The following is an 11154-nucleotide window of genomic DNA, read 5'->3' as shown; positions in this document are numbered from 1 at the left end:
AATTCTTTTATAGATTTATAAGAGACATGTTGTCCGCTAAGGGGAAAATGTTTTCTACAGATACTACACAGTTGGGCGGACGGACATGCTTAGTCGCATTCCAAAATTGAAAGAGATCATGAACTTTTATACTTTATAGAAGTTTTGAAGCTTCCCCTGTGTGTTATAAAGGTATCAAAAAAAAATAAGGTTTATTATTTATTATAATATTTTTGTAAGCGTGCTACAACATCGCCCATAGAATATCTGAAACTTCTATACAATTATCTCTTATAATTTATAAGTAATGATCAAAACAACATATTGTTGATAAACAAAAGTTTTCTCATTTAAGTAGTACTGTAGATACGTCCCTCAATAGATTTTCAAAAGCAAACAGACTTTCAACATTTCTGAAAAATTTGAAGTCAAAAGCTTGTCTTTTGCCGCCAGGCGAACGCTTACAAAAAAAATTACCCAAGCGGACAAGCAGACATGCTTAAATTGATTCAGAATTTGATGCTAATCAAAAATATGTGCACTTTGTATTTAACATCTCTGTTTTAACATATGTTCATTAAAATACGCACAGTGAATAATTGAATTGACAAATATAAATCTATAAATAGAAAATTGAAAAAAATGTTGCGATGTAAAATAGCAAAAGTCAAGAAAATATAAGCTTACTTGGCATTGAAAAAGTCCGAGGAGGCAAGTTGCGAATGAAGAGAAGATGATGCCATAAGCTGGAGCAGTTGAATGCAGAAAAATTTGGCAGTGACGTCGCCAGAAACGGGACACATATGTTATTCGTAAACAATTCAAGGAAAAAAGTATTTCGAAACTAAAATTTTCTAAACAATAAAGTATAGAATATAGTAAAAGTAAAAAGAATTTGTGATATATTTCCATACCAAATAATACCACATTGAAAATAGATTTCTAAAATATGTGTTTGTGAATTTTCGTTTGGTCGACATAAATACAAAACGAAAGAAAAAATATGTAGGCACAAATGCACCAAATAATTGGTATCCATTTTTCATTTTAATATATATTCCAAACCAACATAGGTTATTGACGATATCGAAAACGATCACCTGAATCTCGACCATCATGAAGTATGTCTATCCCGGGACAAAAACATGTACCGCTGCAAGATTTTATGGGTGTTGCGCTTGTTGTTACAAATTCACATCTCACCCTCGGCTACTGAATCCAATTGCAGATATTCTCATCCCTTACGCGGATCTTCCAATTTGGACTACAGAAAAGGGTAGTAATCCCAACTAGCGCCAGGTTTGTTGCTGAAGAATATTTTGAAAAATTGCTTAAAGTAATGTTGTTAATTATTTCCTATCCTTCTACATTTATTAACAACAAAAAATCAAATGCGGCAGCTGCCTTTATCGAGTTCCAACCGTTTCCACGGTATGCAAGTTGTATGGTCATGTTGGCCGCAGATAATCACACAACTCTAAAAATAATTTCACACAAAAAAATCGTTAAAACGTAGAATTGTTACAATAACTTTATCTCAGTTGTATAAACTACCTGGGGAACACTTCGTGGTTAAAGGTTTGCAATTTCTGTTGTCACCGCTGATTAAACTGGCAACTTTAGTTGAAGGAAAAAACGATCTCGAGGAGCTGTTCACAACGTATACCTGAAAGCATTTGTCCAATTTGATTTCATCTTTCTTCTTATTATGGCTACATGTATTTTGAATTGCATCGACGAGAGGTGTCTGAATTTGTAATTCCTTAACGATCTTACTCTTGTTGTACCCTCACATTTGTGTTCAACCGCTAAAAATAAAAAGGGTATTCTGCAGTAGGCGTTAAAAGAGTTTAATGCACTTTTACAATTAGATATGGACGCCTATTTAACACTGGTCCAAGACCGTTTAGGTTTTAATAACATTCAAGTAATGTTTAGAGTTTTTAGCCGTCGTATTTGGCAATATGTAACATATATTATGGCATTATTAATCAACGGAATACAGAGGATATAACTCTAAATTGTGACTGTCAACGGTCTTTATAAAAGCTATCTACAAACCTACAGTTATCTACGAACATATACGGATTTTAATATGGCGCACTAAAAAAAAAAATTAAAGGGTAATCCCTATTTGCTTAGTGTTCCTGCTGATATAAAATCAGAGTACAAAGCTATTCTGCATATGGAAGAAAACTTGACAATTGGTCTGCAGATATTGACAGTTTTGCCAACGTGACGGGTTCTTTTGGAACTCAAGTCCGCCTAACTTATTAGCGGCTTTCTTGAACGAATGTATAGGAAACGCAATGTTGCATATGTGTTGGTAAATACTTTTTAACTATACCAAAATTTGTCTTCTAATTATATCGCTCCAGGTTATATGGTCTATATTAAACTCGCAACTCGTTAACGCTCGTAACAATTTAACACATGGGTTCAACTGCACACCGCGCAATTGGAATTTGGACCTGCCCGCCCTACGCCGTTTGTTTTCAGGCTTATTCTTCGTTAGAATTTTCCCAAATGTCGTCGATATTGTAAGAATTGGTTTGAAGGTAATTTTTATTTCATCTTAATAATAGTTGCCTCATACTTAAGTAAATAAGAAGAACTACTCTCAAGTCCTGGCACAAAATGCTTTATAACTAATGTCGTCGATATTGTAAGAATTAGTTTGAAGGTAATTTTTATTTCAACTTGCCTCATACTTAAGTAAATAAGAAGAACTAGAACTAGAAAGTCCAGGCACAAAATGCTTTATAACTAATTATTAAACGTTTACCTAAAATTTCGATATGACCGGACTGGGGAATACCCATCTAGTTCAACTTGATCCACTAAAAATGCAATTAAAAAAATAATATTTTAATTAAAATTTTGATCCCACAAATTCCATTTACTATTTTGCGAATATAATTACGTTTAGTTGCAGTTACGTTAACGTACTTTATCGGTTGCCACACAAAATTCCCATTTCTCTATGTATGTCCGTCCGTTCGTCTGCCCAAATGTGCAGTATCTGTGAGAGATATTTTCCAGTTCGAAAAAGTGAAGGTGTCACCTACAAATTAGCAAAAGAGTTTGAAACGCCCCCATACATACGAGACACAGAATTGTGAACGTCTTTGCTCTCCGTTTTCTTGATTTTTACTCATAAAGCCCAACACATATGCCATATAAATTTCACTTTTTATTTCAAAAATAGAAACAATCGTCCGCGCCTACCGAACATTATAGAGTATGAAAAACTAGTTCTTTTCCTCTGTTTTTAGTCTTTCTTAGGATAACGGTGACGAATAAAAAAAAACTCGGTCATGATCGAATATAATTTATTAGTTGTTATTACAGTGTTTGATTTGAATTTTTTTCTGGACGCAATTCTACCCGAGATCCAGCATTGATTTTCATTTTCGATGCTGTCTTTGTATATATCTATTTAATGGCAAATGAATTTTTGAAGCTTTGTCGTTTGTTACCTATAAACAGCAATGGACACATAATAAAAATGTCCACCCTTATTCTACAAAAATGGAAATAATCATCTATGCTCATCTAATATAGAATATAAAAATTCAGACATCGCGTATAGTGTACGAGGAAGGTTTGACTGTTCTCAAGGTACTATGATATAAAATTGCACTTCGCAAAATGTTCTCGGCCTATGTTACGCTTCCCGTCGTAAACTCATGTTTTTTGTTTATGAGTGTTATATAATCTGTTTTCTTATAAATATTATATCTAACTATAATTTTAATTATTATTATCTTTTTTATTATTAATTTCGCCAGAGAAATAAATTCCAAGACTAAACTCTTAAAAGCACTAGCATCTAAGGCTATCGGCTTTTATTAAAAACTCTACCTCACTTGAGATTCGGACCCACGACCATTGACTTGCTAGTCGAGATTCCTTGCCTTTGGCTATTCAGTCGGATATAATTTTAATTTTAGCTTTGTGCTGCGCTATTATGGTTTCCAACCTTGCTTCGAAATATGGCCTGCAATACAATTCCAGATTTTGCGGCATTTTTCGTTGTTGCATCGGCTACTATCGAATAGTTGACTAGTGGTGGGCTTTAGGAAGTTGGGAGAAAGAATATATTTTTACCGAGATCTCTGGCTTAATTGTTGTGATTGTATTAATTGATAGCTTGTTTATAGAGAGTTATTTTTGAAAGAAAACGTTCGCCTAGTAGTCATTCTGGGGTTGTTGTTCGAACACTTGCATCTATTTAAGTCTAACATTTAAGTTAAATATAAAATTTTACTTTAACAATCGGTTAGTCTGGAAACTTTGTTTAATAGAATTATATGTGGACCATCTGTTGTTTTACAGGATAGATGCGAGTTTAAACGTACCAACTGACCGCAGATTATATCATTTCTAACACTGCTACACTTCCCTTTGAGGTGGTTGTCTTAGCTCCTTTCCTCTTGCTGACGGGCTAGGATTCTTCGGCACTTTCAAGGAGTGGAATTCAATGTGGAGATTTTCTGACGTTCTGGCTTACGGATATCCGCTGTTCTCGAGTTTCTAGCTTGTGATAATGGTGATGTTGGCATCTCAGCCAGATAATCATCCGCTCCGAACACGACGCAGATTCGAGAGCGAGACGTGCTGAACCAAACTTCGCCTCTTCTGCGGTGAATGAACTCGTTGAGTTTTCGATGGCATCGCATGGCCTCTCACTATTCCATCACTACTGCCATCTTGTTGCGCAACCTGCAAGAAGGTTGATTTCGCAGCGTGATAAATGTGTTGGTAATCTCGAGGGAGTAATTAGCGTATGTTTGCAATAACCTCCGCTGTAGGCACGATTTCTAGCGTGGCAGACAATAGTCGGGTCGCTATGCTTCTTTGTGTGAATGGGCAGTAATAGGTCAGCTATTACAAAAACATCTGTTCGACGTGTCGGCTATAAGAAGTCACAGTGTTGTTGGTACGCTTAGATGTAAATGAAGGAGCTCAGCGTGTGTAGCTCCGATATTTCCTCAAACGATCACGAAGTTCTGGTCCATAGAAATCCACTAATGTGCCCTTGAGCCTATATGGTTAATTTCTGCCGTTCATTTAGGATGGGATTTTTTATTTTTATTTCTAAAAATCTTTTTACAATTATCAATAATTTTTTTTCCTTATTTATTTTTCTTTATTTTACAAATGTTAGATCGATAAAAAATTTTCTTCAAAGACTCTTCTATCGTAATAAATTACGATAATCTTATTAATACTATATCCAAATACGATGAATCTCATCTTTAATAAGATTCTAATGATTTGTGCCTGTTACCTGTGTTATATTTATTTTTAAGCTTATGCTTTAAATAAACTTTTTTATGTGTCCTGCTTTGTGACAATATTCATGTTTAAAAAAGTTCTTATTAATTTTACAACCCTTTGCTAAAGGATTGCTGCCAACGCAACGGAGACATAAATTGTCAACACGTAAACCTCGACAATTCTTTGAAGGATTTTGTTAACGTTTGTGGTTCGTGAAGTATTACACATCCATTGTTGTGAGTTCCCTGAATACCTGAAAAGAAACGGTTCTGTTTTAGGAGCAAATAAATATGGACCAAAAGCGTGCCTCCAGTAAAGCTGTAACCTGTTTTGCTGAATGCCTTTGGTGCGTGTAATGACATATTGACTGCTTCAATATATTATAGTAAAACATATGCGCACAGACAGATCTTTATTTCCTAATACATTTTTACCAGTGAATGTAATTCCAAGCTTCCTATTTAAGTTGTATACAACATAGTTGATTTAGTTGATTTGTATTAATTTTAGTGTTTTGAGTGATTGTAATATACTGTCAACATTTAAAAAAGAAACGGTTGAGGAAAACTGATTGAAGGTCAATCTTGATTTTTCTATAAAATTAAGGCAGTCGAGGATGAGTCCTCTTGATGATTCTAAACTATTAAACTAAATGAACATTTGTTTTTTTCGATAACGTAAATAATTAACTTAAACTGCTTGATCAAATGTTGGTATGTAGCCTCATCGTACACACGTAACATACCATGTTGGAAAATGTTGCTTTCAAAAAGTCATTCGATATACCTGTTTATCACTTTTAATTATCCCCATAGAAATCTTAAATGATATATGTCACCATTTTTTTCACTAAGCAAGATGAAATTTTGATTTACAAGCACTCGTAGGATACAGTATATGGTTTTTTGTTCTATTTTCGTTTTTCTGCCTTACTTTCAATTTAGAAGCACAAAAGCGTTGGTTTCAGTCTTTACAAAAGACTAGTATGTACTGCTATTTTTCCCGTACCCGTTCTCAAAAAAAGGACACAAATTTAATTGGTGTTTTAATGACCGTCATTAAAAATTGTTTTCTTGATTATTTGCTACTCTTCAAATTTTAATTCCATATTCAGTTTGCTGCTTCGAGACCTTTTCAAAGTGCACTGAACAGATATGAAATTACTTACGATAAAGGTTCGCCATATCTTCATCGCAAATTTAGTATGCGTGCCGCTCATCTCACCACAGTTTATACTGATGGGCCTGCCATCGAACATCATCATTTGAGCTTATAATGATCCTTATATATACGAGATGTTGCCCCACATGACCGATTTTATATGACCATCTTGACCATCTATAGAAAAAAAATTAATTTTTCTACGTTCGATAATATTGCTCACACATGATGCAAGATGGCTTTACCTTCTGTCGTACTTGTGAAAGTTGAGAACCGTAAAATCCAGTTCGCAATATACATATTTTCAATATTTTCGTCGTCACCATCTAAAACCACGATATCAAATTTTTCTGAACATGTTTATTTTATATTTAAAATTTACATGTGTAGATAAAAATCATTCATTATTAATTCTCTATATATGCTTTATCGACGAACACTGAAGAGAAACTTTTATAGTACTCTCTTAGGTATTCGACGAATTCTTCTCCGAAGCCTTGTAGCGCGGTTACATTGTGTGCTGCCATATGGTAGCATTGGTACCTTTCCTTGATGTGGCGGATTATAGCCAGCATTCTTAACGTTGGGCAAACAGACACAAGTTCTGCTGACAAAACTGGTCCCCCTAATCTAGGAAAAAATTCAGACATTTAGGTGCGCATACCATCAGTCCCATTAATCAAGACTTTGTTACCTACATGAATTAATATCGAAGCACCGTTTGCCTGTGTATATCCGGTAGACTTGCTCCCAAGGATCATCACGACTGCATAAGATAAAGAATCTCTATTCTTTTTCTTTAACTCGCACAATCAGACGTTTGCATTCACACAACTTATTATGGTAGGCAGCTCTAATGAGGAATTCATTCGCACTGCGCAGCCTCCTGGTTCTTTGGAACTTCGTCCTGAGATGCCGGACTGCGCTACGCATCTGTTTCAAACTAGAAGTCCACCACTTAACTCCTCTACGCGCAAAACTCTGGCTACGCGGAGGGAGAAACTCATTGACTTCCCACAAGCATTCATTAATGGAAATGGTTTGCTCATTAACCGGCTCCCGACGGAAAAAATCTCATGACTTTCCAGATATTTTTCCCTTGACTGGAGTCCCGCCGGTATTCCATTCCACACCAGACGTACACCATTTTTTAATGTCAGACGCCACTTCATTAATTTGGACAGTGGTCACCTCAATTTTAATTAATTGGTGATCACTCATACCACAACCACTTATTATATTCCAACTGATTTCAAACAACCTCCAAGCTGCGTCATTTACGAGCGTCAAATCTATGTCAATAACACCAGCTGGACCATTATATGAATTCTACACGGAGATGCACCATTCAGCTAACAGCTCACCCCTTGTCTGGTTTATTAAACCAGACGGATGAGAAAGCATTGGCATGGAGACCTAAGATAACTGCCGAGCCGCCCTCAAGCAACAGAACAGTATCCATGTATCTCATATAAGGATGCAACTCTTCCCTAAATCTGCAGTAAAGGCTTGCAAGGAAAAGTTTCTTTGCAATCCATCTACACAGGCATATACACCGCAATCAGAAGAACTGACCAGCATGAAATGGACACTGGCATCATTGACAATAGCAGTAGACAAGCATCTATCATCCGGAAATATTTTCATATATCCGGACAAGCCCAGAATACGGTTTTTACCGTACTAAACTGCTGCTAAAATCACTGATGCACTGGCCCAAATTGCACATAACGGGATAGCTCTTCTTAAATGCCAGTCATGCCACAATGTCAACACACAACCCCACTTACCCTACAGTCCTTCACCATGTGGTCAAAACTTAAATATTTAAAACAAACCGGCACCTCATCGAAGAAAGGCACCAGAAATGAGTACCAGTGTACACAAACTCTTCCCACACAGATCAGCACGTCGCTGAATCTCTCCGTAGATTCCAGCATAGCATTAATCTGTCTATCTCCAGCAATCCAAAGACGAGAGGCCAAACGGATGGACCTCTTGAAGTCTTCTTCACTTATTCCTTTATCTTTGAAGTTGAGTTTATGCAGCTCTTCCAAAAAATCACTACGGCTGATTTGCTTGTCTACTCTTTAAACAATTAATTTCGGGCCAATTTTTTGAGGCACTGACACTGACAGATTTACCTCTGCAAACTTCGTATTCCATAAAATCCTCCGTCTGCCCTCAACAGAAGTGATACGGATAACTGCTCCTCCGTTCCGCATAGCTTTAATATCGTGTAATCTGACTCCAAGGGAGTGCCCAAAGTGCGCTACCTTTCCTACCACTTTTTGGTAGGAGGTGGAGCCGTTATCCGTACTCCATCTACTGCGGAGAGGACAAAGATCATGGCGAACACGAAATTCGGGGAAATCGGGCTCAATGTCTCGGTTGAAGAGAAGCTGGGCCCGAAGGTGGTATGTCAGTCCGTGCATGAAGTGCTCGATCCGTCTGTTTTTATGAGGGCTTGTATGAGATGAACCTTAAACGTACTCTCCCGAGGAATTTAGAAAGAGTGTCCGGATGGTCTCAAAACCATGGGTAAAAAGTGGTGGTACGGCCAACCTCGTCCTGGAGGGATGCGTTCAGGCTATGGATGCACTCCTGAGCGTCGGTAGGGTATACATTGACTACCATTGTTTTGTGGTGCGTCAATATGATGAAGTGCCCGTGTGCTTTCGACCACAGGGTGAAAGAGTGCAGAGTCCAGGGTGTTGTCTGTAGACACTGTGGCCAAACAGGCCACCGGCTCAGTGTGTGTACGAACGCTGCACACTGCCGAAACTGCGAGTTCCGCGGACTTTCTGCTGGACATCTCATGATGTCCTAGGCCTGTCCGGAGTATAACAGGATGATCGCGTAGGTAGCGTCTAAGCACTAATATGGCTTTGCTCATACTGCAATATAATTTCAACCGCGGTTATCACGCGGTGTGGAGCTTGGCCAGTGGATGAGTGAATTGGGCTGCACAGCGGCTCTGGTGCAAGAACCCTGCACTTTCGGTGGCAGGATAAAAGGCCTGCTAACGGGAATGCGGGTTTTTCTTGACTCCAGTAGCCACTTTGCTGTCGTAATGAATGGTGTGAATGTGGATGCGACCCTTTTTAAAACCTGTAACTATGGTGTCTGTGTGTCCGTGGAAGGCCCGAATGAGAGCCTGCTTGTAGCCAGTCTCTACTGCAAATTTAATCAAGAACTGGACGATTACATTAGGTTTATGGATTCGGTGTTACTGCTTGCAGGTAGCACTCCATTAATCCTAAGACTCTATGCAAATGCCTGTTGCCGTGGGTCTGGTCTTCGTAATCAAATAAGGGGGGTGGTTTTGTCTCAATGGTCTATATTTTAAATGAGCCTAGCCAGTGGTTCACGTTTGACAGTCCAGTTGGGATACCTACGGGGTCCATATTGGGGAAGCGGTGACAGCCGTATCGCTTGAGGATTTTGCTTGTAGATCGAATGAGCAGGTGGAGTATATTTCTCGGTCCGTTTGTGGCGTCAACGACTTGCTCCTTGAGAAATGTCGCAAGACAAATCGACGAGGGGTCAAGTGGTGGACGGCTGCACTGTCCGCTAAACGTGGAGTCGTGCGCCGCCTTAAGCGGAATTTTCAGAGATCGAGGCGGCCCGATAGTGCGGATGCTGTCCAACTTAGAATCGACTTAAGACAATGCCTTTATGAATACAAGCGCATGCTTCTAAAAGCGAAGGAAGATGACTTGGTTTTTTAACACAACAATCAATAACTCCCCTGTCTAACTATTATTACTATTATTATTATTATAATTTTAGACTGATGAAATAAATTCTTAGATTAAAAAAACACATTGCGCACTAGCAACACAGGCTATCAGCTCTAAATTATAAAAGTATATTAGTAGTTTTGATAAAGTAATTGATTGTATTGGTATTCTTTTCTGTAGCTGATTGTAGAATGGGTTAATCGTTCCAGATCCATTACTTCTAGCCAAGGTAAAAGTAAGGCAGTCACAGTGAATGCGCTTTATAAGAGAGTGGTGCTGATGATGGTATTGTATATTTCCTTATGTAATTTTTTCTTTAACTTTTCCATAATTAGAGATGCAAAAGCATCATACTTCTCCGCTCGATCAGCCTGCTCATATCCCAATATACCGATACGACTAGGTATCCATAACATTTTAATTTTTTCGCCGGCTGTTGTAATGATAATCCTTAATTTGTTAATGGTACTCCATCTCGATATCGAAGAATTCCGTATAGCTTTTAATACAGAGAAAAAACGACGGTCTTGAGTTTGTTTTTATTGGAAAGGTTCGCATCGCGAAGGATAGCTCGTTTATGAAAGTTGAAGTACTTCCGTGAAATATGTGGTTGAGAAGAACTCGTCCTGTAGCATCAACCACGGCACAAGCAGGAGGCAGACCAGAAGATTTTTAGCCGTCTGTGTATAAAAGATTCCAACCAGTACTTTCCAATATTTGGGTTTTTTCAGCTATTAGATTCCTGAAGACGTAATTTGGAGTATTTTCTTTCTTGTGCATAGACAACGAAGTGTCAAAAGAGCAGTCTTTCAGAATCCATGTAGGTTTAATACCAAAATAGCGGAAAATTATTAAGGGAATATTTAATTCCTTTACATCGTACAAACAATGGCCAATTGCAGATGGTGACTTTGGAATTTTCTTCGCAATAATAATCTTTCTCACGTCATCACCGGGAATAGATTTGTTTGAATTAAGAAGCTTGGGG

The 11154-nt window shown here is 37.7% G+C and overlaps 1 long non-coding RNA gene across 3 annotated transcripts; it reads left to right on the top strand.

The window, feature by feature from the left end:
• The first annotated feature begins 541 nt into the window (after positions 1–541).
• LOC119642110 lies at positions 542–10809 on the top strand. Of its 3 annotated transcripts, none has more exons than XR_005247955.1 (5): positions 542–984; positions 1053–1278; positions 1380–2305; positions 2358–2537; positions 5389–10809. It is a non-coding gene; the product is annotated as an uncharacterized LOC119642110 (long non-coding RNA). The 3 variants fall into 3 exon arrangements; XR_005247954.1 differs by having other exon boundaries at positions 4318–10809; XR_005247953.1 differs by lacking the exon at positions 5389–10809 and having other exon boundaries at positions 2358–3711.
• The last annotated feature ends 345 nt before the right edge of the window (positions 10810–11154 follow it).

This window comes from Glossina fuscipes, unplaced genomic scaffold (assembly GCF_014805625.2).
Source record: "Glossina fuscipes isolate IAEA_lab_2018 unplaced genomic scaffold, Yale_Gfus_2 214, whole genome shotgun sequence".
In the NCBI taxonomy this organism is placed as follows: Eukaryota; Metazoa; Arthropoda; class Insecta; order Diptera; family Glossinidae; genus Glossina; species Glossina fuscipes.
Note: the sequence above shows the minus strand (reverse complement) of the source record. Positions and strands in the feature narration are given on the sequence as shown.